We start from the raw sequence: 15224 nt of genomic DNA on the forward strand, positions 1-15224 counted from the left end.
AACTTACTGAGTTCACAATTTTTTGTTCTATAAATAACACTGATCTGTCCAATACTTCACTAAAGACTCAGCTTCTGTAAACCCTTACTCACAAAAGTAGTCCCATTGCTTTTACTGTGACTATTCTTTTGAGTAAAACTTTGCAGAACCAGACTTAAAAACTTTAGAGATTGTAGAAGTGAGGAGGTAGTTAAATTTCACTGAGTGGAAGACAGGGAATACTATGCAAAGGTTGCTTAAAGCTCACTTTGCACTTTTCTGGTCCTCCTGATGATTTATTTAAACTAGCCCTTCCTGTTCTGCGCATAGGAGCAGCTGTAATTTCCACCAAGCTGAAAGGGCCACAGGGATCTGAAAACAGAGATGAGGTAAAGTACAGACCAGGGACATGCTGACTACACCCCATTTTCTCCAGCCATGAGTCTCTTTCCTGGTATGTCAGCAGTAGGGACATAGTAACATAAAAGCTCCTATAATTTTATTTTATTTGTGAAAAATGGGGGGGGACCCTCAGATATTTCTCAATCATATGTGGTTTCAGTGATGATCAGGGTCCTTGTGTTAGGCACCATACAAACACATAACAAAGGAACAGACCCTACCCTAGCAAGCTTCCAATCTAAGGGTATGCTTCAAGTGAAGGTGTGATTGTAGGTTGGGCAGGCACATCTGGGCTAGCTTTAATCTAGCTCAGTGGTGGGCAACCTGTGGCCCGTGGGCCGCACGCAGCCCATCAGGGTAATCCGCTGGTGGGCTGTGAGACAGTTTGTTTACATTTGTATGGCCACCTACAGCCCCCAGTGGACGCAGCTCGCTGTGCCCAGCCAGTGGGAGCTGTGGGAAGCAGTGGCCAGCATGTCCCTGCGGCCCGGGCTGCTTCCCGCAGCTTCCATTGGCCGGGAACGGTGAACTGCAGCCACTGGGAGCTGCGGGCAGCCAGTGGGTTACCCTGATGGGCCGCAGGTTGCCCACCTCTGATTTAGCTAGTTCCGGTAACAATAATAGTGTAGATGTGGTGGCTTGGGCTTCAGCATGGGCTAGCAACACAAGTACAGGTGCACCAAATATCCTGGGCATGTACTCGGGTTACTAGCCATGCTGAAGCCTGTGCTGCCATGTCTACACTATTATTGTTCCCGTGCTAGCTAGATTAAATCTAGTGTTTATGCCCACCTGTGCTACAATTATACTTTCACTTGCAATGTAGAAATACCCTAAGAATAAGATGGTTGAGGCCTGTGAGAGGCAGCAGGTGTATAAGCTGCCTTTGAAGCCTCATTTACAACATGGTCAGCTCCCGACTTGGACCTCAAAGAATGCAAAATTTGAGAGGGGCAAAAGTAAGAGTAACACGCTTTGTGAGGGATCTTTGACTCTGGAACTCACTCACCTTGCACCTTGGATCACCAAAGCCTATCTTCTTTCTCTGTCTTTTGAGGGGAATGAGGTCAAATTAGGCTTGGCTGGATATTTCTTTAAGGGCAGTACATTGCATAGTGTATTTTAGTTTGGGCGTGAGGTTCCCAAGACATTGGATAGGTAATTAAAGATATTTTTATTAGGGCTGTTGATTAATCACAGTTAACTCACATGATTAACCTCAAAATTAATTGCAATTAAAAACATTAATCAGGATTAATCACACTGTAAAACAATAGAATACCAATTGAAATGTATTAAACATTTTTGGATTTTTTTTCTACATTTTCAAATATATTGATTTCTATTACAACACAGAATACAAAGTGTACAGTGCTCACTTTATATTATTTTTATTACAAATGCACTGTAAAAATGAAACAAAAGAAATAGTATTTTTCAATTGACCTCATACAAGTACTGTAGTACAATCTCTTTATCGTGAAAGTGTAATTTACAAATGTAGATTATTTTTGTTACATAACTGCACTCAAAAACAAAACAATGTAAAACTTCAGAGCCTACAGATCCACTAAATCCTACTTCTTGTTCAGCCAATCACTCAGATAAACAAGTTTGTTTACATTTATGGGAGATACTGCTGCCTGCTTCTTATTTACAATGTCACCTGAAAGTGAGAACAAGCATTTGCATGGCACTTTTGTAGCCAGATGTGCTAAACTTTGATATGCCCTTTCATGCTTCGGCCACCATTCCAGAGGACATGCTTCCACGCTGATGATGTTTGTTAAAAAAAATAATGCATTAATTAAATTTGTGACTGAACTCCTTGGGGGACAATTGTATGTCTACTGTTATGTTGTACCCACATTCTGCCATATATTTCATGTTACAGCAGTCTCGGATGAAGACCCAGCACATGTTCATTTTAAGAACACTTTCACAGCAGATTTGACAAAACACAAAGTAGGTACTAATGTTAGATTTCTAAAAATAGCTACTGTACTCGACCCAAGATTTAAGAATCTGAAGTGCCATCCAAAATCTGAGAGGGACGAGGTGTGGAGCATGCTTTCAGATGTCTTAAAAGAGCAACACTCTGATGTGGAAACTACAGAACCCGAACCACTGAAAAAGAAAATCAACCTTCTGCTGTTGGCATCTGACTCAGATGATAAAAATGAACATGCATTGGTCCACTCTACTTTGGATCGTTATTGAGCAGAACCTGTCATCAGCATGGACACGTCCTCTGGAATGGTGGTTGAAGCACGAAGGGACATATGAATCTTAAGTGCATCTGGCCCGTAAATATCTTGTAATGGCGGCTACAATAGTGCTATGCGAACACCTGTTCTCACTTTCAGGTGACATTGTAAACAAGAAGTGGGCAGCATTATCTCCTAGAAATTTAACCAAACTTGTTTGTCTGAGAGATTGGCTGAAGTAGGACTGAGTGGATATGTAGGCTCTAAAGTTTTACATTATTTTATTTTTGAGTGAAGCTATTTTTTGTACATAATTCTACATTTGTAAGTTCAATTTTCATGATAAAGAGATTGTACTACAGTACTTGTATGAGGTGAATTGAAAAATACTATTTATTTTGTTTTGTACAGTGCAAATATTTGTAATCAAATATAAAGTGAGCACTGTACACTTTTTATTCTGTGTTGTAATTGAAATCAATATATTTGAAAATGTACAAAACATCCAAAAATATTTAAATAAATGGTATTACATTTTTGTTTAACAGTGCGATTAATTGGGATTATTTTTTTAAATCGCTTGACAGCCCTAATTTTTATATACTGGAAAAATAATGTTACGAGTAGAGTGAAATCTTATTATGGATTGAGTTAAAACCTCATGCAAACTGATGCGTTAATGTGTTCTCCATTTAAGATAGTTGTAGGAGACAGTTAAGGGGCCAGATATTTAACAAAGCGTAACAGAATCTACCCAGAAACTAGAACCATGTGAGTGGTGGGTTTCTACTGGGTATTGTGAACAAGTGTACAAAAGGATTGGGGGTGGGGTGGGGAAGAAATGAGAAAATATACAAAAACTGAAGGGGGGGGAGAGAGAGAGACCCCCTACACAGCCACACACTGAGAGCAGTAATAGCCTGTGAGCACAGCATGACATTGGAAAAAGCTAGAGTGAGAGCTTTTGGCTCTGTTGGTTAAAGAGGCTTGGGGTTGTAAATCAAGAAACTGCTCCTTTTGTTCTTGGCTCCTTCTACATTCAGAGACACAGGACTTGGTGCATTCTTTATAAATAAACAAAACTCCATAAAAATAATTCCTAACTATCACCAATTTCAATTCCCAGGGGTGAAAGTTGATTAGTTGCTCAGGTCGAAATTTATGACTAGCCACTAAGGTCTTTATTATATAAAGAGGAAAGAATACATCTACTCTTGAGCTACATCTCAACGTATGAGTGGATCATACCAATGGTCTTGAATAGACCCTGAATATAAATTCATAATGTTTTTGGAAATAGTGTGTTTTCAGTGGATATACATGGTTCTGGAGATTTCTAATTTGAAAACATACTATTTGAAAGTGGGTGTAATAAGAATTAAATACCGAAATGGGAATAGAGTGGTCCTCTTCCCCACACGGAGATTTTAAATAGAAGTCTATGGTGGATTTGATTTGTTTGATTTTTTTTTCCTTAGGCAATTTAATATATTCAGGAGCAAATTTATTAAACTGGTCACCTAATTGCATTCACAAAATTAAGCACATCCAGTGTGCATTAAAAAGATACTTGTGTACACACAATGGTAAAAAGCATGCTAAAATGCTGATTATGTCCAAAATTGTGCAGCTGCCCATTTGCATGCTATACACAGACTTGGACATGCAATTAGTGCACATAGAATTTATTCAGAGAGAGTACTGTCAATGAGTTTTATAAAATTAGCCCACTTTCCCCTTTATGGTATTAATTCAGTCTGGTATTTCCTCATATTTTCAGGAAGATCTGCATACTGCAAGTATGTATTGACATGGCATTACTGAGAATTAGAGCTCTCTGACAAATGGATTTTTTTTGTTCGCTAGCAATTTGAAAAAAAAATAAAAGTTTTGTATCAAACTGAAAATTATATGGTTTGAAATTTTACGTGAATCTAAAAGTTAAAAAAAAGTGGTTTGATACATTTTTGAGGAGATTATAGTTGTTTTTTTTTATTTAAAAAAATGTAAAACAGCTTTCAAAATGAAGTCATTTCAATTTGAAAGATTTAGTCTGAAATTTTCTAAACAAAATGTCCCCCCCTCCCGATTTTTTGAATGTTTTTTCGACCAAAACAATTTTCTGGAATTTACATGAATTTGCTAAATGTTTTAGTGTCAACAAACGTGCATTTTTCACTAAAAAGAGAAGGTTACTCACCCTGTGCAATAACTGAGGTTCTTCAAGATGTGTGTCCCTGTGACGGTGCGTCCCTGTGCCTTTGATTGGAGAATTTAAGCAGCAGCGCCTGACCGCATCATGCATGCGCTGTCCCAATCTCCTGGCACCATTAGTTCCACTATCTGTGCCTAGATTAGTGGTGGGCAACTGCAGCATGCGGCCCACCAGGGTAATCTGATTGCGGGCTGCGAGACATTTTGCTGACGTTGACCATCCACAGGCACGGCATCCCACAGCTCCCAGTGGCTGTGATTCGCCATTCCCAAACACTGGGAGCTGTGGGGGGCTGTGCCTGAGAACGGTCAACATCAGCAAAACGTCTCAAGGCCCTCAATCAGATTACCCTGATGGGCCGCATGCAGCCCACAGGCCGCAGTTTGCCCACCACTGGCCTAGACAGTGGAACCTTTAGAGCATTCTGTAGTGGAGATCAATAGGCTCAGAGATTTTTCTGAAAGGTTTAGTTCTATCAAGGTAGAATGCTAGCACATGATAACGAAAGTATGTAATACTGAGTCCTGTGTACTTCTGTGTCATTTGGGGAAAAATGAGGGAAGATAGATTGGTTGATTGCTATCGAAGGAGAAAGACACTTTAGGAAGAAATTTTGGATGAGGTCTTAGAGTTACCTTATTTTTGAAAAAGATGGTGTAAGGTGAGTGTGCCATGAAGGCCCCCAACTTGCTCACTAAAAATGCTACTTTCATAGATAGATGTGTCAGAGAACATGTTGCCAAGGGTTTGAACTGGGGCGCAGTGGGGTAGCATAGCATTAGATTCATAGATTCATAATATTAAGGTCAGAAGGCACCGTCATGATCATCTAGTCTGACCTCCCGCACAATGCAGACCACAGAATCTCACCTACCCACTCCTGCGATAAACCTCTCACCTATGTCTGAGGTATTGAAATCCTCAAATCATAGGTTAAAGACTTCAAGGTGCAGAGAATCCTCCAGCAAGGTTCAAGTTCCGAGGTGAAGTGAGTGCATGTGCTTCCAGGTAAACATTTCAGATGCCCGTAAGGAAACCTTTGGTGATAGGATGGGCTAATACCGATGTCCCTTCAATCTTCTGGTGAAAGGCGATAATAGCCACAAGATGTCATTTAAATGAACTAATGGAAAGTCCTGATGTTTTTAGTCCCAAAATATAGTCCAAGATGGAAACAGCACTAATGTGTTTGTTCTGGCACCATACGTGGAACCTCTTCCATTTCCAAAGTTAAGTACTGGGCGTGATTGACCTTCTACTGCTTTAGCAATATGTCTTTAACCTGTTTGGAAGAGATTAGTTCATCCCGATTGAACCATGTAGGAGCCACGCTTCCAGGTGAATTCTCTCCAGGTTTGGGTGGTGAACCTGTCCAGCATCCTGTGATAGATCTGACACAAGAGGGAAACTGCATGGTGTACATATTGCCATCCGCAATAGATAAGAATACCATGTTTGTCTGGGCCATGTTGGGGCTCTCAGTATGACCTTGACTTTGTCAGTACTTATCAAGGGTGATACAGAAAATAACAGAGGCACCGGGGGAGTGCATATAATAGAGGTGCCCATTTAAGGAGGTATGCATCCCCCAGCGATTGGGGCTCCAAACCTGCTCTCAAGCAGAATTGTAGGCATTTGTAGTTCTGGAATATCACAAAGAGGTTGATGGACAGCTGACACCATTGTTTGAATATGTTCTGTAGGATCTTGTTGTTTAGTTTCCATTCAACGATCCTGAGGAAATTCTCTGCTGAGCATGACAACTGTAGTATTTTTACAGCTTGGGAGGTACCAGACTGAGATGCTGACATTGTGCTGGATACACCAGTTCCATAGTTTCATGGCTTTGGTGCACAGGCAATGTGATCAGGCTCTGCCCTGTCAGTTTATGTAAAATATTCATGCAATGTGGTCATTCATGACTCATATAATCTGGTCCCTAATCAATGGCAGGAAGTGGAAGCATGCACTGCAAACTGCTCAAAGTTCTAAGATGTTTAACAACTCGGGTGGAGACCCCCCCTGCCCTGAATTGTGTTGTGCTGTACATGGAGTCTATGAAGGAGGCATCAGTTGTGAGTATCATTGAAGGTGGAGTCTGGGTGAGAGAGACTCTCACGTACATGTTGTTGGGTTGTGTCCACCAGTGTAGAGAGTCTTTGATTTTGATCGGCACTGTGAGGCATCTGTTTAGGCTGTGTTTGTGTGGTATATAGATGGTTCTTAGCCAGTCCCGAAGGCAGTGCATATGAAGATGAGCATGTCATACCAGGAATGTGGTTGCTACCATATGGCCTAACAGTTGAAGGCAGGTTTGTGCCGATACATGTGGACTGTTCAGTACTGAAGGGATGAGGTTGGTCACAATAATGAACCTGTTTGTTGGTAATGACGCTTTGGTTTCCAGGGAGTAGAGATGAGTCCTGATGAAGTCCAACTTCTGTATGGGGTTTCGAGTTGATTTTTGGACATTTATCTGAAAGCCCAGTCTCAGGAAGAAAGCAAGTATCCTGTGACTAACGTCGAGGGCATCTGCTCTCGTGGGAGCTTTTAGTAAACAGTCGTCAAGATAGGGAAATGTTATCACCGCTTGCTTGCGAAGGTGTGCTACCACAACTGCAAGGATTTTTGAGACTACTCGCAGTGCTGTCACGAGACCGAAAGGTAAAACTTTTTACTGGTAACTGTTCCCAGAGTACATCTGAGAAATCTCATGTGAGCAGGATGCATGGACATGTGTAAACAGGCATCTCGGAAGTCAAGAGCTGAGAATCAGTCCCCTTGTTCCAGTGTTGGTGGTATTGTTGCCAATGTGATCGTCCTAAACCATTGGGTCCTTATGAATTTGTTGAGCCTTCTGAGATCTAGAATAGGCCTCCATCCTCCGTTATTTTTCCTAGGTTAAGAAGTAGTGGGAATAAAAGCCCCTCCCTCTGTGTTGTGGTGGTGCCTTTTCCACAGCACCCAGATGTAGAAGATGATTTACTTCTTGCTGTAGAAGAACTCATGAGAAGGGTCCCTGAAGATGGACGGAGGTTGGGTAGGGGGAATGGAGGTAAATGGGACAGAATAGCCTGTGTGGATTACTTCTAGGGCCCATTTGTCTGTGGTTATGGAAGCCCACATTGAATAGAAAGGCTTCAAATGATGTCCCAGATTGGGAATGGTTGATGGTATCAGCACTGATAGATGGGGAGGTTGTGCAGACCCTCGACCAAAACCTCAAAACTGTTGTTTGGCAGAGGAGGATTGAGAAATTGAGGTGGAAGTGGTCTCTGACTCTGTTGTTGTGCCTCATAGTGCCACTGTTGTTGGGTGTATGGGGCGGATCTTGAGTTCTGGTAGGGGTAATATTTTCCTTGCTTTGTTTTGGTTCCAGCTGTGTATATCTCCTGGGTGTAAAGAGTTGCTCGAGAGGCCTTCAGGGTGTGGAGGACTTCGTCCATCTTCAAGGTAAATAGTTTCTGGCCATTGAAAGGAAAGTCCTCCACAGTGCACTGTATTTCCCTGGGTAAACTGGACAGGTGCAGCCATGATGCCCAGTGCATAATGATGGCAGGGATGCCTGCAGGGTTGTTCTGTCTAAGAGCTGACCCTCAGCTAGAAGAGATTTGTATTGATCTATTTTCTCTTCTGGGATGCCATTAGTAAAGTCTGCAAATTTGAAGACATAGTTGTGTTTCACCATTAGGGCTGCATAGTTGGCAACTCTAAATTGCAGCTTATGTTGGGACTCTGGTACCTCCTCCAGAGGAATCTCTGGGCAGTCTGCTACTTTTTTGAAGCATTCCTAGAACTTTTGAAGTCATCCATGGCTGAGGTTGGTGGAGGCATTATGGCCTCAGCTGGAAAAGAGGAGGAATTATGAGCAGGAGGTGACGTGTCCTATTCCAGGGTCTCCTTCTGTTCCTCAACACTTTCCTCAGGGGGCTCTGATGGTGCAGCCACTGAAGGCAGTGTTGGAGATCTGAGCCTTTCTCTGTAGGGACTGGGAGCTCTACAGTATTGCCTCCTGTATGCAATTCATGGGTCCCAGCAAGGCCACTGTGTGGGGGGAAAAACATAGGTGGAGGCATCCATGGGTGACCATATCAGGATTGTATGTCAGACACCGGATGATGTGTTGGGCATACATCTCCTAGGTTTGCAGTTGGTTAGACAGGACAGGAGTGGCGTCGTGAGAAGACATCTTCTTCTTCATTATCTTCCTCCGCACTGGAAAGCGCTGGGGCTATGGGTGAAACGGTTTGGTCAGGTACTGTGCTTACCAGAGACACACTGATACCAAAGAGTGGGGTTTCGGGTGTCAAGGACACCTGTAAATCTTTTGCGTTGCAGAAAAGGCATGGTGCCGATGGTGTCGGCATTGCAGCGGTCAGTGCCGATGATACCATTGTAGCAGGATGATACCATTGGTGCTGACGTAGAGGTCAGAGCAGGTGTTGGTGCCATCGCTTATGGTGAGAGTCTTGGTGCCCTGTCTTTAGATAGTTCCATCACTGCTCGCTTGGGGGCAGCAGATGCCACACTGCGTGTGGTGCTGGAGGATCCCAGTGCCCTGTATGTACTCAGCTGCAGTACGGTCAGTACTGAGGATAGAGAATGAGCTGGTGACAGTTTCTCTCTTGGCTGTTCTTTAGTAGGAGTGTTTGCTGCTCTTCTCCTCATTGCTTTTTTGGAGGAATGAGCCTTCCTCTGTGAGGAAGGTGAGGTCCCTGGAGATCGTTGTCCAGAGGGTGTTTGTTGGCTGGGATCAGATTGCCTGTCACAGTGATTTCTCCATCAGGATAAGTTTGAGAGACAGGGTATCTGTCTCTCCTGGCGAGAGCCTTTAGGTTGCTGTAGTGAGAGCACTTCTGAAGGATATGTGATTCACTCAAGCAATGGCCCTCCAAAACCAGGGTTGCGTCCTGTCATGAAAAGGCAGTGTTTGAAGCCTGGTGAACCGGGCATGGTGCAAGCTAATGTGGTTTACCCTGAGGGGGATTATTAACTATTCTAAAGGGTAGGGAAGGAAAGTTGTGTGTGGGAGGGTGTTGGTAAATTGGGAAGAAAAAAGGTAAGTAAATCTATCTAATCTACTAAAAACTACCCGAACCCTATTTTCAATACTAAATAGCCTAACAGATTCAAGACTGCTGGGAGCTGCATCTCAGGCCGAGGACAGTTAAGAAGGAACTGAGGGGGGGTCAGGTTGCATGCATTGGATGAGGCGCCAATGGCCCCGCAAGATGGGGATAGCGTATGTGTAACCCGTATGGACCCTGCTGCTGAAATTCTCCTCTCAAAGGCTCAGGGATGCACCATGATCTGAAGTGAAGCACCCACAGGGACATCATTCTAAAAAGAAAAAAACATTTTAGGCAAAAATTTTGCCTAGAACCTCTGAGGATACCACTTTGAACTGTGGAATACTACGGAAATCTTTTGATTATATGGACTATTACTCCTCAAGTTACAGTGGACAGAAACTTAGCTCCCAAAGGAATCATAGTGCAAAACATTTAAAATAGTAACCAACAAGGAAAAGAGGTAATTTTTTTAAAATGAGACAATTAAGTCTGATATGGTGCATTTTTAAACACATTTATTATACTGAACTATATACAGATATTATAACAAGCAAACTTGTGAATATTGGAAAAATAAGGAAATGCCTAGTACTATGTAATGAAGGAAAGACAACTAAATAAAGAAGGGACACCTATCAAAAAAAATCAGTCATTGGTTAATAAAATATGATGCATTGTAAGCTAATTATGTTTGTAATGAACAGAAAATACTTTGTGCTAGAAACTTCTGCACAAAATAATCAATCTCATCTACTACCCTATGAAATGTATTACACCATAACAGAGATTTCATAAATCATTCAGCTAAATAGTACGTGTTACAGAACATTATGAGCCAGAGACATTATATTAACGTTACAAATGCAGCTCATTAACTGTAATGCTCATTGAGTAATTGGTCACCTGGTTGCACAACCTTCATATCCATATTACCATCAGAACAAAATGAAGGGAAAACTATCATATCCATCCATCCATCTCTGGTGAATCCACGTGACTGTCTTTCTCTCTCTCTCTCTCTCTCTCTGGTTCTTTGTTATAGAGATAAGTGCCCTTGTACTTGTTTTTTTGTGTAGCTCTGACACCTTTGCATCTCTTAGATATAAACTTTGGTTAGAAGGACTGTTATACGTCCTTTGAAAATGACACCTCAGAGGTGCCATATTCTATTACGAAATCACAGAAATAGGAATTGCAAGTTACTTTTCTAATAATAATAATAATTAATAATTAATAAAAATCCTCTAAACTTGATGCCTTGACAAAGAATCAGGAAATACATTTAATGAAAAAAAAATTAATGAAACTAAAATGACATATGTATTTTTTTATATCCACAAATATGGTAATCACATTTTATTATTTCTGTTTTAGGTAGAAATTAGTTTAAAAACAGATTACCTTTGGATTTAAGAACAGATAATTATTTTTATTGGAGGTGAATAATGATGTGTTGTTTTCACCCCAAGTCACTTTAAATTCAAGTGCTATTCAAGACATTTGTGGTCCCACTATAAACAGGGTTTGCCTTCTCTAAGTAAGGGAATGTCAATACTTGGAGCTAGGAGTGTGATTCCCAGCTTGCATAGACACACTCACACTACCTCTCATCTAGCATGCTAAAACCAGTAGTGTAGCCAGAATAGCATGAGCAGCAGCGAAAGGCTGCGCAGTCGAGCCGCCCCAAGAAAATATCCAGGGCGTTCAGGTGGGTTTGTACTTGGGGCGGCTAACCTGTGCAATGGCTCATCACTGCCTGTGCTACCATGGCGACACCACTACTTTTAGCATGTTAGCTCTCTGAAAGCTAGTGTGAGTCTGCCGATGTGAGCTAGGAATCTCATCTCCACTTCCAAGTGTAAATGTCATATAAGTGATTTTGAACCAGACATAAAGACGTGGAAGATTTGTGTCTGTAAAATGTAAACAAAATGTTAATAGCCAGGAAGAAAGGAACATATAGCAGCATGGTACCTATCATAGGTAGGCTTAGAATTTGTTTGCACAGGGCAGCAATGCGCTCTACAGGGGTGTGATTTCTAAAGCACGCTCAAGTTGCTCATTAATTGGTCCATGCAGACCCTGCTGGTGCACTTTAAAAGTCCCCTAGTGCACCCTAAAGTAGTGCTGTTTGAAACAGTGCTGTGTTAAAGCACACCAGGGAGCCTTTTGTGTGCACCAGCAGGGTCTACATCAGGGGTTCTCAGACTTTTGTACTAGTGACCCCTTTCACACAGCAAGCCTCTGAGTGTGACCCCCCCTATACATTAAAACACTTTTTAATATATTTAACACCATTATAAATGCTGGAGGTAAAGGGGGGGGGGGTTTGGGGTGGAGGCTGGCAGCTCATGACCCCCCATGTAATAACCTTGCGACCCCTTGAGGGGTCCCAACCCCCAGTTTGAGAAATCCTGGTCTACATGGATCAATTAATGTGTAAGATGTCAGTGCACTTTACCAATCACACCCCTGTAGTGAGCATTGCTGTTCTATGTAGACAAGTGCTTAGGGTATGATCCAAAATCCACTGAAGTCAATTAAAATAACTCCTATGGGCTATGGATCAGGTCCGAAGTGAATTGTAAGGAAATCAACTTTGTAAATCATATATGTGTTAAAATAAATACATTTCCCCATACATTTGAGAATGTCAGAAACCAAAGAACCTCATTACATAGTCCAGAAAAACAGTGCACAGGCTGAGCCAACAGAAGAAACATTCAAGGGTCAGGGGAAGTAAGAGAATTGTTATCCTGTTTTTCTTGTCACTGTGACCAGGGTTCTCTGAAGCAAAGAAGGAAAAGAAGAGATGGAAAGTTACCTTTAACTAAGGAAAGCACAAGGACTGGTTGTGATCAGAAGGTGAGAAAGGAGTGTGCATATTTTCTTAAATACCTCAAACTCTGAGGCAAATTTAACTCATTCATTTAACCACTTCACTATTCAGGAGTCGGGCACATACATTCTATCTAAGGCACCCATCACATTCATTACTCACAGTGCAGCTGTTTATACAAAATGGAGCTCTAACTGATCTGGTAAAACCTGAAGACCAAAATTTTCAAATCTTAAGGTGAAAGTTTACAAACTTGGATACTTAAATTAGGTACCTACATACGTGCTGCAGCACCTATCTACATACCTTTATTATCAGAGTCACAATTGACTTTCATGGGAACTCTGAAAATCATGCCCGTTATTTAGGTGCTTCAGCACATACTCCGGTGCCTAACTTTAGGCACCCAAGTTTGGAAATATTGTCCTTATGTGTCCCAAGTGAACATATTTGCAATGTACTGATTTTATTAGACTGGCAGGCTCTTTTCATGTATGTTGATGGAAGCTCCACATAAAAAGCAAAGTGTATAAAAAAAACCCCATATCCCTAGGATTTCTTACACTTTTTAGCATTTCTCTCTAATGACAGGTTTCAGAGTAACAGCCATGTTAGCCTGTATTCGCAAAAAGAAAAGGAGTACTTGTGGCACCTTAGAGACTAACCAATTTATTTAAGCATAAGCTTTCGTGAGCTACAGCTCACTTCATCGAATGCATACTGTGGAAAGTACAGAAGATCTTTTTATACACACAAACTATGAAAAAATGGGTGTTTACCACTACAAAAGGTTTTCTCTCCCCCCACCCCACTCTCCTGCTGGTAATAGCTTATCTAAAGTGATCACTCTCCTTACAATGTGTATGATAATCAAGTTGGGCCATTTCCAGCACAAATCCAGGGTTTAACAAGAACGTCTGGGGGGGGGGGAAGGAAAAAACAAGGGGAAATAGGTTACCTTGCATAATGACTTAGCCACTCCCAGTCTCTATTCAAGCCTAAGTTAATTGTATCCAATTTACAAATGAATTCCAATTCAACAGTCTCTCGCTGGAGTCTGGATTTGAAGTTTTTCTGTTGTAATATCGCAACTTTCATGTCTGTAATCGCATGACCAGAGAGATTGAAGTGTTCTCCGACTGGTTTATGAATGTTATAATTCTTGACATCTGATTTGTGTCCATTTATTCTTTTACGTACAGACTGTCCAGTTTGACCAATGTACATGGCAGAGGGGCATTGCTGGCACATGATGGCATATATCACATTGGTGGATGTGCAGGTGAACGAGCCTCTGATAGTGTGGCTGATGTTATTAGGCCCTGTGATGGTGTCCCCTGAATAGATATGTGGGCACACTTGGCAACGGGCTTTGTTGCAAGGATAGGTTCCTGGGTTAGTGGTTCTGTTGTGTGGTATGTGGTTGCTGGTGAGTATTTGCTTCAGGTTGGGGGACTGTCTGTAGGCAAGGACTGGCCTGTCTCCCAAGATTTGTGAGAGTGTTGGGTCATCCTTCAGGATAGGTTGTAGATCCTTAATAATGCGTTGGAGGGGTTTTAGTTGGGAGCTGAAGGAGACTGTTAAATTGGAATTCATTTGCAAATTGGATACAATTAACTTAGGCTTGAATACAGACTGGGAGTGGCTAAGTCATTATGCAAGGTAACCCTTGTTTTTTCCTTACCCCCCCCCCCCACCGACGTTCTTGTTAAACCCTGGATTTGTGCTGGAAATGGCCTACCTTGATTATCATACACATTATAAGGAGAGTGATCACTTTAGATAAGCTATTACCAACAGGAGAGTGGGTTTGGGGGTGGGGGGGTGGGGAGAAAACCTGGATTTGTGCTGGAAATGGCCCAACTTGATTATCATACACATTGTAAGGAGACTGATCACTTTAGATAAGCTATTACCAGCAGGAGAGTGGGGTGGGGGGAGAAAAAACCTTTTGTAGTGGTAAACACCCATTTTTTCATGCTTTGTGTGTATAAAAAGATCTTCTACACTTTCCACAGTATGCATCCAATGAAGTGAGCTGTAGCTCACAAAAGCTTATGCTTAAATAAATTGGTTAGTCTCTAAGGTGCCACAAGTACTCCTTTTCATTTCTCTCTAGGTATTCATCAGGGTACTTATGTGATCTCCATCACTGCAGTATCTGAGCACGTACCAAGCACCTAAAAATAGAAACGAGAGTAGTAATCACTCTCTTGCTGTCTTTTTTTCTTTTTTCTCTCCAGAAGGCATGAGTTCCATAGTGTAGGTCCAGCTCCTGTAATATTTCTGTCTCCTGTGCTAACTGGCCTTGCCCTATTGCTCGGTAGGTTTCTGTTTCCAGTGGAGCACATCTGCAGTGAGAGATCATGGCTAAAGAGGGAAAAGCCATTTCTTAGGTATTAAGGCTAACCCCATAAAGGGCTTTGAATAGCAGGACAGAGGCCTTGAACTGGACTCTATTCAGCAATTCTGGTGTACATGTCAATTCTAGGCCAATATATCCCATTGGT

This window comes from Lepidochelys kempii, chromosome 3 (genome assembly GCF_965140265.1).
Source record: "Lepidochelys kempii isolate rLepKem1 chromosome 3, rLepKem1.hap2, whole genome shotgun sequence".
NCBI lineage: Eukaryota > Metazoa > Chordata > Testudines > Cheloniidae > Lepidochelys > Lepidochelys kempii.